This window comes from Thunnus thynnus, chromosome 10 (genome assembly GCF_963924715.1).
Source record: "Thunnus thynnus chromosome 10, fThuThy2.1, whole genome shotgun sequence".
Taxonomy (NCBI): domain Eukaryota; kingdom Metazoa; phylum Chordata; class Actinopteri; order Scombriformes; family Scombridae; genus Thunnus; species Thunnus thynnus.
In genome coordinates, this window is record NC_089526.1 from 6,408,837 (window position 1) to 6,428,559 (window position 19,723).

General features: G+C 38.6%; 1 long non-coding RNA gene across 1 annotated transcript; it reads left to right on the forward strand.

Annotated features, from left to right (window-relative positions):
• The first annotated feature begins 12,032 nt into the window (after positions 1-12,032).
• On the forward strand, positions 12,033-19,463 carry LOC137190912 (uncharacterized). Its single transcript, XR_010930320.1, has 2 exons — positions 12,033-12,616; positions 12,700-19,463. It is a non-coding gene; the product is annotated as an uncharacterized lncRNA (long non-coding RNA).
• The last annotated feature ends 260 nt before the right edge of the window (positions 19,464-19,723 follow it).

A 19,723-nucleotide genomic window follows, 5' to 3' on the forward strand; every position in this document is an offset into this window, starting at 1 on the left:
GATAACAATATTGAATTTTGTAATAAAATCAAATTTAGATGGTGATCTTTATTGAATGTATTCAATTAGTTAACAAATTGATATATAATATTTAATTTTAAAGCAATGAGCATCACAATAACATGATAACAAGATAAATCATGTTTGACTGTTGGGCAGGATATTCAGTGTACAAACAATACATAGTCTTTTTGTTAACAAATCTAAAATTAGCCCTTTCCTCATACCGAGAGGCATCACGGCCAGCGTTTGGAAACTTTGTCTCAGATTCGGTGAAGCAGACAACATCCTGGATGTAGGACGGCTGCAGTTCCTGGAAAGCCTTGTCAGCTGACAGAAACATGTTGAAGAAGTTTTCTGTGTAAGCAGGTTTTGGCACAAGCACCACCATTGTCACTCAATTAGCTAGAAGTTACTGTATTATTTCATTAAGCTACTTAAAAAACAGATGTTTCTCTGTGCTACTTGCATTTCTGAGGATTGACAAGCAGATGGCAAGAGGTTTGGTAGTGAATACAGACACTCAGACTTAATTTCAGGAGAAAATCAAAGAATAGATTATATACAGTATATATATTTAGCACAACATTATTTTATGCGTCAGTCAAAGTGCAGCGTTTCTTATGCGTCCCAATTAAAATATCTTTAGACACATTAGAGTTTAGCCAAGACACAGGCGAACTAGACCTTCAAAATAGTACTGCAAAGTGAAAAACACAACTCATTAAAACCATCCAAAAGTACTTACCATTAATGTTGTTTCAATTCATTAAAAATAAAATACAAATAAGTCAGATTAACTCATGAATTATTGTGTTTTTACCACAAATAAAAAAAAAAAAAAAACAAGAACTAAGAAAGCCTGAAATATCACTCCAACAGACATCAAAGAACTGACTGTTTGGTTCCTGATGGTGTTTAGATGTGTTTTCCATCAGCCAGATGATGGCAGTGTGCTGCCATGTGTGAATGTATGACTCAGCAGCACCAGTCTGGTGAATCCTCTTGTCAACAACAACGTGGTCGTTAAAGTCTGTGAGCAAACATCAAATTATAGTGGTAATAGATTTATTTTAATCGGTTAAATTCTGAGAAACCACTCTGAATAATGCTTAACCTGGCAAGGAGATGGAAAATGGCTCGTAAAGGTAATAATCTGTAATGCTTCTGAACCAACTGTGCTCAACAGCAAATATCAATTAGCATTTGTTTTGAGCGCCAGATGGATTGAGTTCAGCAATTTAGGAGTCAGATGTTTTAGATTTTTTTGCACTTTTCTGTGATTCTTTTACTCACTTACACATATGAGTCATTATGCATCGCTGTGTGCCGCAACCATCTGGTAGTCACATTAAAAAAAGTGCTAAAAATAAAAGGCGAATGTCATTTGACACGGGTTGGCTTTAACAATGACCTACTTGGCATCATCAACAAGTTTGTCATAACGCCAGCGCTAACTGACAGAAATCAGCATCAGCAGTCACCCTGAATATCCCCTTAAATACGGATTTACTACTTTGGAGGAAAAATGTTTTTAATGATGTGCATTCACAATATCTTCCAAATGTTTTATGAACCGTCCAGACTGCGAATTCACCAAAGTGTCACAATAATTAAATGCTTAGAGTACAGCAAGAAACAACATTAACTAACCTGGAGGACTCAAATAAAGATTAAGAGTGCAGATTCACTGCTGCTGATATAAGAGTTCTGGAGGAGAATACTTCCTCTTCTATTATTAACTGGGTTGGAAACTTTATGTACCAGTCGGTGGTGGTGGTGGTGGTGGGTTTGTCAACTCACCAGGCACTTTGGCAGGAAAACAGCTGCTGCTCAGAGCTCCAGTTGCATCCAAAGGAGCCCATCACTGCAGTTTGCTTTCCTCTAATCTGAAGCATCATGGAAAAGTTTTCTGGTAATCTTACATCTCACCAGGTTAGAGATTTTGAAATGTTGATTTCATTCCCCAATGTTTTAGCCACGCATGAGAGATTGTACTACTATCTTTTCAGGTGTTCATTCCAGTTAAGAACTCGTGAAAAAAATAGTAGCATCAATGCTGACTGTGCTTTCCTGTTTTTATAATTTTGTTATACTCTCTACTCTCCAAGGCTTTCAGGTGTAAATACTCCTCCCCTTATAGCCTTTATAGCTTGGGGGATATGTAGGATTTGTGGCGCCCCTTTTATTTTTGAGATTTGCTTATTTACTAAGGACTGCACCAAGGTTTTACGCCTGTAAAACAGAAGAAAAGCAGCACCTGCTTAAAATTACCTGTTTGGTGTCATGCATTTCTGTTTCAGAGGCACAAAATACGGGAGGAGTGAATGAAAATTCATATACATATCTGCTGCACTTAATTTATCACTGCTGACTAACCACTGGGGCAGAGAGAGCTGAGTCTGGGGGAATTGGGTGTAAAATCAGTGTTTTATTGGACACACATGGAGGGCGAGAGACTAAGGTGAAACGGTGAGTGAGAGAGACAGACAGAGCAGAGAAGAGAAGTGAGGAAAAAAAAATGCAAATTTAAAAGACGCTTTACAAAGTTACTTTACCAAAGTACCACAAGACAAAAGCACAGCAATACAACAACCTCAAAGTCATTTTCCACGCAGCTTTACTTCTCTGTTTTCTCACAGTTGCCTCCTGCATATTTATACTGACTTATGCCTTTGCATTATATACAAACATTATTTTATCTATTGACAGAAATAATCTAGTCACAGGATTTCTACCAAAAATCTACCACACTGTCTTTATAATTAATTAAATGTTTTTGTTAAGCTGACAAAGTAAAGCTATTAAACTAATATTTCTTCGCGTGTAGCCTTCTTCTTGTGAGATAAAGGCGCCTGCAGCTCCTAAAATGTCTTTTCTTCAGCTAGTATTCACAGTTCAGCAGCAGAAATCACTTTCTTTTACCCCCCATTACTTTTCAGACATGCACGAACCATGTCACAACAGCCCAGTATCAGAGCTTTATGAGCTGCCATTGATGCAAAAATTATTATTATCATTACTCTGCTAAGTTGGAAAATTGCGGCAAAGCTAAATTTTGTGCCCATGATGGTTATTTGCAACAGGCTTTTTGTGTTGTGGTTGTTTTTTGAGGTTAGTTTGCATCACATTCTGATTTCTAATGAAGCGTGCTGTAGTTTGCTTGCTTCAGAGAGCACTGAGATCTGAATTTTTCCTCCATCGTGGTGAGGAGATTTGATACCACTACCTGCCAAATAACCCAAACTAAAAGAAGAAAATATGCTCTTATCATGCTTGTTATAAACTTGATGCTTACCAATGTAGCTACTGGTTAAACAGCTCAACCTCTCGCCTTGTTTATTGATAATCTCAGAATCCCAATCCCATCACCGCAACTCACAGTACCAATACAGTCACAGAGAGGACTGATTCATTTTGAATTACTGCGAGGCATATGAAAACACCTCAGCAGTAGTCTGAGGAAGCATGTTAAAAGCGGCAGCCCTGGTTCAGTCCACTGTGTGAAGAAAAGATGCCTGCGTGTCCCCGATAAGAGGGAGTGAGTGGCGAGGACACGTCAGCCTACTTCAGGTGTCAGCACTTCAAACTGGAAACACGGCTTCACAGGGAATGTGTAAAACTCCATATAGCAGAGGTGAAGTGGAGGATATTCTGAGTTTGTAGTATTTGATGTCTGATGTCAACTTGTTCTTAACCTTAAGAAAAAAAAAAAAAAAAAGAATCTTCTGAGTGGTGACTCGCTAGATTTCTTCTCTTGAAAGCTTCCTGCTGCTTTTTTTTTTTTCACAATTGTTCTTACAATAGTTTGGCACATCGAAAGCACACATTTTATATGCTTACATCCATCTTACGGCATATTAAATCAGTTTATAACATTACAGTGTAAGGCCACTAGAGTGATCAAACGTGATAGCATTTAACACCAAGCCTGTTCAATTAATGGAAAATCACTGAGCATCAATGAGAGATAAGCTGTCAGAAGGCTGATGAACCAGACAGTGAAGATAGATAGCTATATCCCAGCTTTCCATACAGTCTTAACATGTGAATCGCAACGCACTTGTTTTTTATTGCTTACTTGGTAACAACTGATGCGAAACCAGTTCATGAAAGTAAAATAAAATAAAAAGAGAAGAAGAATCGCCGTGCCCGGGTTGATGGTGGCATAAATATTCATCATGAGTGTTTGTCTGGGTTCAGATATACACAGCTTGTGGAATCATCCCAATAATTATCATAAAATGGGATTACTCATTGCAAAATCTTGCCTTTTCGAAATGGAAGTCGGAGTATTACTCACCCAATAGAGACCTAATAAAAAAAAAAAACAGCAGCATGGATAAATTGCATATTGAATGAAATTTAAGAGGCATTCATCATGGCCTGACCTAGCAGTAGGGGGATTTATTTTGAACAGGACTCACCCAAACATTTTATGCAGCAGAAAGAAGAAGTAAGCGTTGAGAAAAGGATATAAAAAAAAAAAAATGTCCATGCGACTGAACACAGTGTTTGATTCTGCTAAATATGTAGAACAAATTGAATCCTCAATTTGTAAATGAATGTACTGTTTGCTGATAAGTGAACGAAATGAGTAGAAATCTTAATAAGAGTCTTGAGTCTTTGACAGCTTATTTTCTATCACTTAAATATAAACACATCATTTTTGCACAAGAAATAGTCGCAGGGTTAATTTGAAAACTTGAAAGTATTTTTTTTTTTTTTGTGTGTCAACATTAAACAGACAATTTGTTGCCTTCGCTTTGTTGCACCGCTCTTGATGCTCACGCTGTTGTTGTTCTGCAATTATGTGTCAACAGATTGAAGAACTGTCTTTCTTTAGACACACACAAAAAAAATCAGTAATTCATAGATCAAATAACAAGAGTTTTAAAAACTTTTTCTTTTCAAAACCAGAGCATCTACTCTCCCTTTCTTTCTCTGAATATTTTCTTTATCATGAGGCATGAGAGGGAAAAAAAAAAACCCAGCGTATGGTAGATGCAGCAGAAAGGAATCAGAGGGGTGAGATCCAGCAGGGATGGTGTACGCTTCCAGGCACTTAACCAGCACTCATCACTGGCAGCGCTGTGACACTTTAGGGACCGGATAGACCACAGCAGGGAGTCTGTCAAATCATTCCAAGCTGATCTACCATGTTAGGGCATGGTTGTCATTGTCTCTTGCAGCTGACCTGCGATTCAACTCCAGGCCAGCAGAGCCAAGGTGTTCACATCTGTTCGACCTTGGCGCAGATTCACCCTCCTTATACCCGCTGAAGGAAAACATCTTAGCTGCATGTTTGCCAATGGAGCCACAATGCGACTAATAGGTCATAAGCAAGAGACGATTAACTTTTATTACCATTAAACTATTAATGTATTGTAAAGCTGACTGCCCACTTACTTTCAAAGATAGTATCACATTGGTTGGGTGCCTGCCAAAGTGGCTGGTTGATACACGAACCGGTTTCTGTCAGAATTTGCCAGGATTTTGTCTGGAGGCTGGAGGCTGATGGTTATTTTCCACCCCGCTTATAAAGCATGTCATCTTTGAGCACCATGCAGCATTTCTGATTAACTCCTGGAATCCAATCTGATGCTCTATTTTTAAAAAGAGAGCACTCTAGTTGGAGCGCAGCAAGAAAAAAAAAAAAAACTATCAGAGGGATTTACAAAGAGGGTTAGATAATAGATAAGGAAGGGGAAGATGGAAGAAGCATCCAAGTTATTCAACTCATATACTGTATTTTCATGTCTGCTTAACAATGCTGTAGTCAGCATGTAAGACTATAAAAATCGCCACAATATGGTATAAGAAATGTATATAGAGTTGTCTTATAGGATCAGCAGCTAGTCGTTCATTTAATAGGGAGGCTTTAGCTCTGTCAGTGGTATAGATATCTCTTCTGTCTTCTTAAACTCAGTGGTTTGCAGACTGGTCTAATTGGGTTCCCACATAGGTCAATTACTTATTCAGTCATCTAGAGTTCATTGTATTAATCTTGCTTTGGAGCATCAGAAACTACATTTACCACTGGAAGAAGTGTATGGGAAATACTTTTAACTCCAAACTTATTATACTGCAAATAATGGTTATGCAGGAATTCATAATGAGCATCCAAAGTTTGGGCTTAAAACTAGCTGAATGTACTGTATGGCATACAAAAATATTCTAGTGCTCACTGAAATAATACCAATAGTAGAGTAAACCCTGGCTGAAGACTTCATTATGTACCAATCAGTAGTGGTATTCAGATCAGGAATAGAGGAAATTAGGATGCCATGTTGATAGCCCAGTCATTGGCAGTGTTGTGAGGCAGATGCCTTAGCAGACCTTGTCATCAGCATGCAAGCAATGGAAGCCTAGATAAACTTAAAAAAAACTGTAACCAATAATATTATCATAATTATAAACGTGTGTTTGCTAATGTCTGTCATTAGTTGACATAGCTGAATAGCAATTAAAACTATAGACATTTCATGAAAGCATTTTCTATTTGTTCTTCAGCAGTCTGTCCCTTTGTTTGCTTTAAACAAAATATTTTTGGGGTTTTTAACAAACTATTGCAGGTCACCACTTTTAAAACTTAACTTTTACATTTAAGCCCTGCAGATGTTTTCACATTAGTCGGATTTTGGAAATTATACAGTACATAGAATGCAAAATAAATGTGACACGAATTGTGTGCAGCGTTAAGAGATGCAGAATATACAAGAGGAAAGAGCTTTATTGTCACGGTGTAAGAGGTTCTGATTTTAAAATACTGTTGTTTGACAGTCCCACAGCCACTGGTGTAATTCAATAAAAAGACTCTTTATTCTGTCTGAGAGGCTATTTTGGGGGTGAGCATGGCAAATGGGATGTGACAGTCTGCAGTTACTCTAATCTGCTTGATCACCTTTTAATTTTCCAAATTGCAGCTTGATCAGGGAACAGGAGAGGACAGGACGGGGGACAGAGTAGGACACAGGATTGATTCAGAGCTGGCTGGGTAATTGTCGGTCATATTCGGCATACCATGAGGAAAAGATGTCTCGGGTGGTACAACAACAATGGAGGTCAAAGGAGACCCCAGTGGTCTCTTTCTCAAATACAGTGGATTTACATAAACACACTGGTTGTTATCATCCCTGTGATAATTTCTTAAACTTCATATAAACTCAAAATCTGCTTTCCTTAGTCAGGATAAAGGACTAGACAAACCCAGATAACATGGTAAAATTTTTGCTGGTTACCCTTAACTAGATTTCTAACGGAGGCTTTTACAGGAGCTCATGTTCATGACAATTCAGATGACAACGTATTGCTGTGGCAGCAGTTCGGTAGGCTGAAATGATTATTACGCTTTGCATCCTTGCAGCAAATACTTTGTAAAACTCCATGTCTAAATAAGTCTGAAAAAGAGTTAAGAAGTAAGACCGTTTCCACAGCTGATGATGTCTTTTACTGCGGTGTATAAAGATCAACAGTCACATTTGATCTCACAATAAATGTGCTGCTCTTGATCTGTTGATACTGCATGTAATTGTGCACATTATGTCTTTAAAAACAGCAGCATTTTTAGAACACACTGAAAGATAAAATTGAAGGTTAATAGAGCCAGTTAATAACTTTATTTTTTAGACTTCTAGGATCATAAATGTCAGGCTCAGTGAAGTAGCCAGATAGCAAATATTAACACTTGGACTAACAGTGGCTGCTCGCTTGTGGTGTGTCCTCCCATTAATCAGATGTTAAAATTGAGAGTGGGCTGGAAGTAAGTATTGATCATCTACCCTATCAACCCCCCACAGATGTATTAGGATAATTTTGTGCTTCAGGGGCTGAACAAAATTCCCTCACACAATGTGAAAATGTAAAAATGTCCCAAATTGCAGTAATGAGGCTTTTCCGCGAAAGCAGAGATTAATTTAAGTGTCACACACGCACGAACCCTCTAACCTTGTGGGCGAGCGTGGGGACTAAGGGCTGTCTCCACTCTCATTTTTGTTTAAGTATCAGCTAAGAAGCATAGCAACGGCACATTGAGGAATTAATGAGCTTTACATACAAACACAGACATGCATGCACACTGAAACACACCAACAGAACAGTGTAGCTGAGAACACGCACACGCACCAAAGTATATACTCTCAATAAAACACCCACCCACACACACACACACACACACACACACATGCACATTCTTGGCTGTCAAATCATATTAACATCAGGTCAGGCTGCTTTTTTTTGAGCTGGTTGCTATGGCAGCAGTGAGAGAAAAATGGCCGTCTATGGGCCGTTCCTACAGGCGTCTCCAACAACAGGACTGCAGCAGTAAGATTGCTGTAACTACCAGAGATTGCTCCCCCATCACTGTGCTTAATGTAATGTAAGAGTGTGACTCAAAAAACGCATGAATAACTGAAGTGCTGTTGATATATATGAAATGACTGCAATTTGTCATTGCAAAAAGGGGTCAAAAGCTTTCAGGCCTCCACATCTATCCATTAAGAGTATTGTAAAAGCACCAGAATAAAGTTTATTCTGTTAATATCTCTCACTAGGGCTATCTAGGTGAGCTAATAAAGGACCAGATTGGATGTAAAATTGTCTTGGACGTGTAGTGACATGAATTATTCTTTCTTCTTATCCTATTTCCCTTTCCCTGAATGTTTTGTTCTTTAAATAGGATATGTTTTAAATGATGATCAGCTAGTAATAATCCAAATTTACGTAACAATAATAATAAACATGCTAATTTCTTTACTTTTACTCAATCAAATCTCAATCACTTTAAAAGCGTACTATGCATGTTTAGACTCATACAAAAGTAATCATCACGTATGACCCACTAGAAGTGTGTGGTGGTGGTGTATGTTTCCCTGCCCTCTGCCTGTATTTTCTTATTATTTTGTGTTTTTTGTGATTTGTGTTCAGGACGCCTCTAGGCATCAACCTTTGGGCAATGGCTGTGTAGCCCCCAGCCAATAACAGCACGCAGGGCGTGAGGTTGGGCCTCGTAGCGTAGCGACCGGGTTACATTGCAGTGTTTTCCACTATAATTGTAATATGTATGCCTAGCGGGTGAGTGAGTGGTTGAGTGAGAGAGCGAGTGGCAGAAAAGTGACGGTGAATGCGAGCGGAGCAGAGGAAAAGGTTAGCAGTAAATTGTCAGTCTGGCAGTAAATGTACAGTACAGACTACAGCTTGTCAGTTAATAAATGCTTCAGCTTGTCAAGACCAAGAAAAGTCACGTCTATTGTTTCACCGAGTGCTGGAAAAGTGAAGGGATAAGCTCCAAAGTTAGCAACAAGAGAAATAGAGAATGGAGGAATATGTGGCTGCTGAATCTCCCGGCTTTTGGCCCCCCCCCATCCCCGCCAGGCCAAAGTAGTCACCCTAGGGGAAACACTGCATAGCTGTCTCTGTCTCTCTCCTCTGCTCTACTCATAGACTGTGAAAAAAAATAATGGACGTAGCCACCGTGATGTCACCCGTTGGTTTGTGGACTCCCGTTTTAAAGCCTCGAGTTTGCCATTTTGAGCGTCACCATCTTGGATTTTTGGAGCCAGAAGTGAGAGATGTGACCATATTTGGACAAGAAGGTGGCACTGACCCTGACGCTAGCTGCTAGCTGCTAGTTTGGTTAGCACAGTGCATTTACAGTCTATGGTTAACTGTGATAATGCTAATGCTAATTTTCGCTAATGAAAAACAGGCTTAAAATGATTTTAAAAAAATGTACTGAAAAAACTGAACATCTGACTCCTTACAGGGTATTTTAGTACAACCAAACGCTGCACAAGACTTTTTTAGGTGACCAAAATGTTACAGTTAACTTTTGTGAACTGAAAACACTGAAATAGCGACGGCTAATGCTATGCCTATACTCTGTGAGTCTGGGGTTACGCTATGGTTATGTTACCTATCCAACGTTATCGCCTTCATAGCGACTTGTCAGTCACAACGTAGCCACGCCCTAAAGCATACTGTGCTTTATTGTCAAATTTAAATTAAATGGGAACATAATTTACAAAATGAACATCATGCTGTATTAAAGAAGACTTGAAACAAGCGATTGAGACCATAAAATTAAGGTAATAAATCAAGTGAGAAGTAGGGTCATTTTCTCATAGACTTCCATACAATCAGACTTATTTTTGGAGCCAGTGGAGTTGCCTGCTGATGGCAGGAATGCAGGTTTAAGGCACTTCGGCATTGGCTTCACTTTTCAGACCTGGAAATACGCGCTTGATTCCGCTCTGCTCTGCTCTGCTCTCTGTCTCTGTGTCATGGATCTATAAAGAGCTGCAGGTCTGTGTGTCGGCTTGACTGAGGGCGGGGCTGAACTACACACCCGCAAAACAGAGAAGCCTACCTCACTCGACCACCGCCGCTCTCTCTCTCTCTTTCTCTCTCTCTCTCTCTCTCTCTCTCTGAGCCGGGGAGGAGGGGCCAACTTTGAATGCTGTGTGTTTACAAACACCAACTGACAAATCCTGCATAGCATACCTTTAACTTTCTAAAGTCATGAATTTGAGGAATTCTGCAGTCTATTTACTTTAGTTTCATTTGGCAGATTGTGACTATGTAGGTCAAATTTTGAAAATAATTTCATAGACAAAGTCATGATGCCAAGTTATTTTGCTGCTTTGAAGTCAAGTGCAGCATGCCAAGATTTTTTTTGTCATACCCCGGAAGCACAAGTCGTTGACAGCACAAATGGAGTCAGAAATCAAAATCTATTTAATCAAGGACAATAAATTAATACAAATAAACACACAGCAATTTTTGTGTGATGTCAACTCTCAGAGCATCAGGATTCTGTAAATATCCCAGGTAGCTGTAAGGTTCTAGTGGCAACTATTAGCACTTTCTGGTATATAACTACTCCTTCACAGTTTCTGTTTTGAATGTAATTCACAATAGGTATGATCCTATGATCCTTTGCTGTAGAAGCTTTCATATCAGGAAGGTGCTCTGTATGCTGGCGTGGCGTGGAGGCAGAGATTTGGCATGTGGGTCGAGGTTTTTTTTTTTTTTTTTTCTGTATTTCCAGTGGCTTGGCAGAGTGGGCACTAAAAAAGCAGTCCTATCTGACCTCGTTCTGCTTCACTCTCTTTTTGGTCGCTTCTGATAATGACACTGACCCATATTTGCTGCAAATGTTTGTGTGCTGTTTTGTTTGCAAGTTTGTTTGTCCAAAATTAAATTTTTTATCTAAATGTATGCAGAGGGAATCAGAAACCCCTCTGTTTAAACCAAATGAGAATGAAGAAAAAGCAGCCTCCATGCACCCACTAAATTATAATATGATGTTTAAACTAATCACATAATTTAAGGGTGTAACAAGTGTTATCCAGCATGTAGTCTTGAAACTAATTCTTTCATTAGCAAAACTAACAATGAAATTATTTAATGTGATTAATGATGAAAATTTACATGTGCAAATATTTATTTTGTAGGTTTTTGATACTTTTGCCTCATTTACATTAACATATTTCTAATTATACATATTGATTTTTCCACACCATTCATTTAAACTTGAAATTTAGTTTATTTAGTTAGCTTGATATGCTAAAGCAGGTTCTTTAAGAACTGCTTGTCAGTCTAACAAAGTTGAAAGCAGGGAAATTGATGTCAACGGTTTTCAAATTATTTGACTAGTGAAATGAGAAACATGTGAGAGCTTGTAGATTGTGCTTTCAGAAGGCAAATAACTGTTCAAATTGATTAGATGTGTTTGGTGATTGTCAGAGACAGCAGTGTTTGATTAGTGGCAGTTAATATGACACACCTGAAGCAGTTTCAGAGTGACAGAATATCGTCTTAGCTAATCAAACGTACTATATTGACACAGCATAATAAGCATCTTCAAATGTAATTAAACTAAATTACAGGAAATATTGCTCATACAAAAACATTTCATTAATTTGCCCTTTTGAGACAAGCCTGAAATTTTAATACTGGATCTGCATTTGTCAAAGATTTGTTGATTTTGCAGATTAAAGGATGTTAAAACTGGTCAAAATTATTTTGAAAAGTTTTACATGTCTAGGTTACATATAAACTTTGTTTCAACAGTATTAAAATGACCATATTTCAGTATGTAGCGGATTGTAACTACAGTGTTTAGTGAAACAACAGTTATGTGTAAGAAGCAGAGATGTCTTTCCACCTCCAAATTACCAAATTGATGCTTACTGTGACCTGTTTGAAATATTTGAATATCCATACCCATCAGTCATGTGACCTAACATCAGCGAGCTGCATACAGCACACTCAAGTTTACCAACAAGGGGTAGTTTTTTTATGTAGTAGTGGAAAAGACATGTATGCTTGAGGAACTGATGGATTATCTTTGAGAAATTAGGATATGTATATTAGATAAAAATGTTTTGCCTGGCCTGACTCATGTTTATATTTGGCTAATTCCAAAGAAATTCAAAAAAAGTTTGGAAATAAATAACTTCAGATTAATGACTGCATTAATATGCCGCCTTTTCTAGCGAGGCTTTAATAAATGTCTTAACATATTAATCAAGGAGTTCATCAATTGATTTAATTGCTGTCTCCCATAGCGGAGGGTGAAAGTCAAGTCTGAGTCCAAGAGAAGAAGTAATCAATGGTAAGTTAAATAAAGTAGCAGCCTTTTTTTTTCCCTGAGAAGACCCTGTGATGCTAATGGATGGTGTTCCTGTGTGTCATCAGACTAATTGGCTTTGGCTGGTGACCACTTGATGAGGACGACAGGGGAGTGGTCTGTTAGATAGAATAAACCCTTCATCTTATGGATTTCTTGCCTCTACAAGAGCCTGGTTCCATGACCTAGTTTCACACCAGCCTCGACTGGATACTACTACTTTAAAGTATACACTATGTGCTAATGTTGACTGTTCTGCCGCTGTTCTTCCAATTACTATAGAATACATTAATGTACTTTTCAATTTTGCACAATACGTGCCAATGGATGTTAAACAAAAACTTGGAACTCTACTGCCAATTTGAAAATGTCATTAAAAGCTAGTAAAATTTAGTATTTATTATTTTAATTCTTCATTCCCTCAATTAGTCTCCGAATCGTTTTTCACATCTCTACAGCCCTAAGTTACTGCTTCATTTTCATGATAGGTTTATTTGAGTCCACAGTGCCTATCACACTTAATTCAAGTGATTTTCTGTAAGTATTTTTAAGTATACTTCATTCTGTCATTTGTCAACAGTGACCACACTTGAGGTAGTCTCAGGAAACATTCTGATTTAGGTTTAGGTGACATGTTTAATAGATCCTGATAGGGCAGGCTTCATCAATATTTAAAACACTTATAAATATGTGATTGAAAATAAAAGTTGAGCTATCTGTCATTACCAATTGCTATTCCCTAAAGGATTTGTGAAACTGGACCCAAGCATCTTTTTTTCCACTGAGTGCTACACAAGCCTGTAAAAATAGTGCAATGTCTTCAGTGGCTCTGGAGGAGCTTTGTCAAGTCTGAGAAAATAACCCCCTGATGATGTCGTCAGCTCAGGGTTGGAGATTACAAATGTATAACAGAAAGCCTGACACAAACTGGAGGTGTAGAGTCTGGAAGACATGGCCATTTACCAGGCAGGCAGGGTCTAATGAAAATATGATATTGATTTCATCACGGGAAAATATAGGATCCAGTGTTTTTGGAGCTTGAACTATGCTAAGGACTGAAAGTCAGGATATTGCAGCCTCTTATGCTTCAACTTTGGCTGTTTTTCTTAACCACAGTAGCAGTATGGCTCTTGGGATTGCAGTGACAGTCTGTGGTTTGGTTGGTCGATTGGTCCATCACTGTGGTCTAGACTGAAATGTCTCAATAACTATTGGACAGATTGCCATGAAGTCAGTTTGGTGTAGACATTCATGGTCTTTTTAACTTTGGCGATCCCTTGACTTTTCATCTAGCACCATCATCAGGTCAAAATGTTGATTTGTCTAATTCTTTGTTTTATCTATCTTACATCCAGGTTTTCCTTACAATGAGCATTACAGCCTCACAGAGCCATCAGCCATCTGTAGACTCTTTGTTTTGTTTTAATATATCTCTTGTGAGTCCCCCAACGCTATTGATGTACGTTGCTAAACCTCTTGAGTACCCTTTTTATTAACAACACTTTCAGATGGTTACAACATACACTCACCTTAGCATACTGTGTGTTTAACTAAGCTGCATTTGAAATGAAAAGGCACACACATACTGGTCTGGATTCCTCCCTAAGTAGGATCAGCATGGTGTGTGTGGGTGTGCAAGCTGCACTTGAGGTGTTACTGTAGGTCTCACGTACTGGCCTTAGCTCCTCCCCGACTCGTGCGTGGTTATGTTCTTTTGTGCGTGAGACGGAAAGGGAGCGGAAGAGACTGAGGGAGATGGAAAGATGTATAGACGTTAGATGCCGTAGCAGAATTAGCCTTGACATCATCATAGCTCGCATATTACAGCAGATGCTGATGGTTTCTGTATATCCGTTTGAACTACGAGTAAATATTTATCTTGCCATATGGCTTTTAGTCAAATGTTTAGAAATGTCAGCAGTACTTTTCCCTGTTGGCATGCCAGGATCTGTGATCCGGGCTGCAAAAGACTCCTGTAAAGACTTAGAAGTGCTCTGACCTCAGGGCTGATCTAATTAAGCCATTACCCACCTTGTGCTTCCCGAAAGATTCTTTAGGATGGATTACAGGTCACATACTCAGAGATTGGATTACTTTAATGAGGCCTGCAGTGAGAGTTTGGCATCCAAATGTTTGTAAATCAGATCTCAGCTTGAAGTGAACCAAATATGTATAAAACTGAGATGGATATATTTATGTGAAGTCGATTCTTTTCTGGCTTTTGAAATGAACACTGGACCTAGGTCAGGTAAAAGTGGCGAGCATTTACAAGCAGGGCCAGATGGGTGGGGCTTAATTACATTAAGTACCATTCTCTGGAAACAGGATGCAGAGTTGTACTTTAGAGTCGTACCTTTACTCACTGGCACCAGAAGGGAAAACTCTATGTCAGGTAGATCAGAGAGATATACTGTCAAGTATGCTTTACTTGCAAATGTTACTGCTGAATAATCTCACATTCACTGGATAACACTGCTGTTTGTGCTAATTGTAATGTGGGATATTTCACTGTGAAACTGTCCCTTGTGAATGTGGTGCTGACTTTTAGCTCAGGCAATCACTATAAAAGCTTTGTCCAAAGAAAGATATATAGGGACCATTTCACAGAATTCAGCATTTAATCAATTCCGTAACATGGTGGTCAACAAATCAAACACAACTTTCCTTCTTCCTCCTGCTGCAGAATGGAGCGTTGCAGTACTACATCCATTTGAAAGGCCATTGGTGTGTGTAACTTAAACCTGTTTGGCTCAAAATCTCTCTGACTAGAAGAGACTTGTAGCAGGTAAATTATCCCAAACAAATCATCTAATCTTTGTGTTGAAATGTGGGATGTTGGTATATGTTGCCCACAGGACTGATATTGAGCTCTATATGTCATGTCAAGATGAATTTTTGCTTTAAGTATTGTTGTTGGGATATGATGTATTCACAATACTTTCTATTTGCAGATTTACACTGCTGAATATGCAGAGCTTGAGTTTAGAGTACATCTTAAAGCTGGAGTGCAGGACTCTTACATATAAATGAACGTTCATTACATTCAAGCCCTTGCCAAATGAGTTAACACAATGCTGATTAAGCCTATCAACGCCACGTAAATCTCTTTGTATTTCGCAGTATGCCAGAGTTTCTAAATCTGGTTTCTGTTGCGACTCTCCCACACTGGCACACCAGTGATGCATTTCACGTCAACCAGCAATGATTGGTTTGCGACTGTTAACTGGAGCGGACCGTCCTCAGTGTGCTCCAACCTCGGGTCACCAGGGCGGTGACTGGCTCAGGTAAAATGGGTCAGGGGTCAACGGCGTTTGTGTAATTACTCTTATTGCTAGAAAGGGGAGACAAAAGTTCCACACTGCAGGTTTAATTTTACACATTGTGGGCTTATGTAAATTCTGAAAAGGAAGTATAAATGAAATGTTGTATTATCTAACCATCCGTCTGACTGATTATCAGGGTCAGACTCAGGATCATGTTGGCAACAGAGCCCCAAGCAGTCTGAACGACTTACAAGCAACGTTGGTGTGAAGCGCTCAGTCAGTATATAGGTTTTCTGAAATTAATCGTCGCTGTGCTCAGTTATTTTTTTGTCAGCCTGCATGATTTGAATCTGAGATTTGGAGCAGTAGCAAAAACTTTTCTCTACAAACCCCTCTGTGAAATAAGCCACGGGTGAGTTGTACTCTTTACAAGAACATTGACAATAGTGTCAGCATGGGTTAGCTTTGCTGAGCAACTATCTGTGCAACTCTATTTATACTTTCTAGAGCATAATATTGGCTCAGTCTTCTAACCAAGAACATGGGGAACTTTTAAAGTTTACCTAGAAGGTCAGACAGTTGGTTATATATTCAGCTGGAGAAAACAAAGGCCGTTAAATCAACACAGACTTGAAGATTTGTTAGAATTTGTGGAGACTGAAATGCATCAATGGTAAATATTAGTTAAGTGAGATTCAGCTTATTTCTTTGTTTTCAGTGCTGCTGTTTAGGGCTTAATCAGAACTCTGCTGTAACTGCTGCAATCACTTTCAGCTACTACTGCTGCTCATATCACATTTTATGAGCCCCATCTGTATCCCAGCTTCCACCTGATAGACACCAAACACGCTTTGGCTACAACTCCTAAAAGCCACATCTTTGACAGAGATTTGAGAGTCTCATTTGGAGTTGAGAGTCACTCTAAATCAACCCCATCCCGCTCAAATTATGTTGGTAGGCAGCTACAGTAAACCACCATTGCCTGTTGTTAAATGCATACACACAGTGTTTTCTTTCTTTTCCTACTACTATAAAAATTCACTCCGACTTTGCGACTCTCACTCTGGACAACCTCAGAGTAGAAGTGAAATTATCAAAATGAAGCTTGCATAATATAGGGAACAAAATTTAATCTCAAACAATGAAAATATGCACGAGTCCTCTACCGAACCAGCAGATTCACAAACCTATTAAATCTTGACTAAACAAAGCAAAGGCAGCTTTTATTGCGTCTGCCATAAAATTCATTATTAGTTTAAACTTGCCAAGAGAGACAAGCTCATTCAGCTGTAAATCATATTGCAGCAAGTTTCACGAAGGAGAAGAATACAGCGGGGATGTGCACGTACAGTGCCAGAGGTGGTATGTGATATAAACTGTCATAGATTTTTTATTATTGTATTTCATTATTGTGTTTGTATCGCTTCTCTTCAGTGTCTTATCACCGTGCAAAGTAAATTAACTCAAACAAATAAAGTTTAGAGTGGCCATGTATAGATCCAGGAGCTTTATTCTCACAGGGCTACAGCACATCTCATCTCACTGTGTCACAAGTGGTGCATCCATGCTCTGCAGCATATACTAGGGCACGGTCGCCAATTCCATAAGGCGCTAGTGTACGGGTATGTTTTGATATGAGAATTCAAAGTGTTGTTGTAGCGTTTTGTCCCCCCTCCACCGCATGAGTCATCCTCTCGAGACCTAGTTTCAAGGGAATCCTGGGCTTCCCGCTCTGTTTGACTTAAGCATTGATGACACTGTCATTGTCCTTTGCTGTGTGTGAGTCATGCTGTCACCCACAGCAAATTAACCATGGACTAGAGTACATAACAATGATAACAACAATGATAATAATAATAATAATAATAATATATCCTTTCACAGTTCCATAGAACGGCAGGTAGCAGCTAACTACTGGCAAAGAGAGTCAATGAATGATATATACTTGTATACAGATGTTAAATAATTAGTCCTTGTTAATGAAAATATCTGTGTCTAACCATCATTTAATCATAGTTTCATAACACTTCAGTCACTGCTAATTCCACAACTATATTTTTTCTTAGAGGTCTAAGGACATTTCACACAACAGCATTTGTTGTGTAAAAAATAAGCTGTTTTTTTCCCCCAAACAAGGTGATAATGGTCAGTTTACCTTGAAATGGTGTTTGGGCTTCTGAGAGCTTACTGTGATGACTTGACTCTTCAGTCCCCCTCTACAGTGGATCAATGGAGCAGAATACAGCAGTCGCACCTGGTATACAGCTGACAACCAGTTACTCTCTGTAGAAACTGTGTTTCAGTACAAAAGACTTCAAACATGTGTGGCGCTGATTCAGACAGTTTATTAACTCCAAGGTTTAGTGATTAGCTCTGATATTGTTTGTACAAACTGACAGACGTGAGCATGACAAGTTTGTTATGTGTGACACTGAAGGTCTTTCTCAGCTGAAGTGAAAAACATCCCTGATGCAGTGCACGGGTAATGTTTTGGCTAAGAGAACATCTGCAAGTTTTAGAATTTCATTTTATTAAGAATTCTACATGCACTGAGTTCCCATCCTGGTTTCTCCTGCACTTAACTTGTTTTTGGGTCATAAATATCACTACTGACTTTAAGTTACCAGGATAAACTCATATTTTGATTGTGACAATGTGACAGGAGCTCATTTTGCTGTCTACACAAGTAGTCAGCAAGACTACTGAACTACTACTGAACTACTGAGGATGTACTTCAGTTTTCTAATCAAACATGTATTATTACTGCTGATTATTATGGCACTGTTTTAGTATGGTATCAAAAAATAATTATATAGAACAAGCTTATGAGTAATCAGTTGGGTTATTGAATGTCCTACATAAGTAAGAGTGCTTGAATATCAGAGTCACAGAAAAACCCCACATTATTTTAAACTCCATGTGCTATATTTCAATGGAAGAATGCAGGTTTTTACCTTTTTTATTGCAGAATGCGAGGTAAAAAAAAACAAAAGAAATAAAGAAATAGGTTAACTTCTGAAGAAACACCACAAATCACCTCAGATCGGTTAACCAATATCTGAAATGGGGGCAGAAAAAAAAAACAACAACTCTCATTCCTTCAAAACTTTTTCATTGTGATAAGCTGCAACTCATTGTCCCCCTTCCCCCCTCTTGTGATACATCATTCTGACTAGAATATAATAAAACATTAAAAAAGATTGAATGGCTGACTATAAATCTATGAATACTGAGCAGAGCATTATAGGCACATTTCAGTGTCAGCAAAAACATGGAGATGAGCAGTAATTACTATACTTTTATTTGTCCTTTATTTTTTACCCAGTCGGTGGCTGCTTTCACAACTGCTGATAAACTGTTGAGTCTGTGCACGAAGCGCCGCTGACTAACTAACAGGAACATTCTGCATACTGCAGCAGGGAGGCTTTTTTTTGCATAAGCTGAATAACATTTGCTTGCCAATAACTTTATCCTATCTGTGCATGTTAACAAAGCCAAACTCACAATAATAATGATCTGTTGTCGTCTGTACAGTTGCAGAGTATTTGTATTAAAACCAGTAACCTTCACGCACTCAAGCCTGAGAATCCTCTTTAATCATCAGTTCCAAAAAGCTTGTTTACTTTAGAAAAAATGTCATGAGGTGATATTAATATCTCTAATATCAACTCATGACATGTTTGATACTCAGTATCTCTAAGACAACAAAGACTCGATCTTTAAAAGTCTTACAGTTTTGACAACCGCCTTTCATCTGCTGTCACGTCAAAAGAGTTATAATTTGTTGAAATGTCTTGCCGTCAATCATTTTTTAAAGCGTGACAGTGTC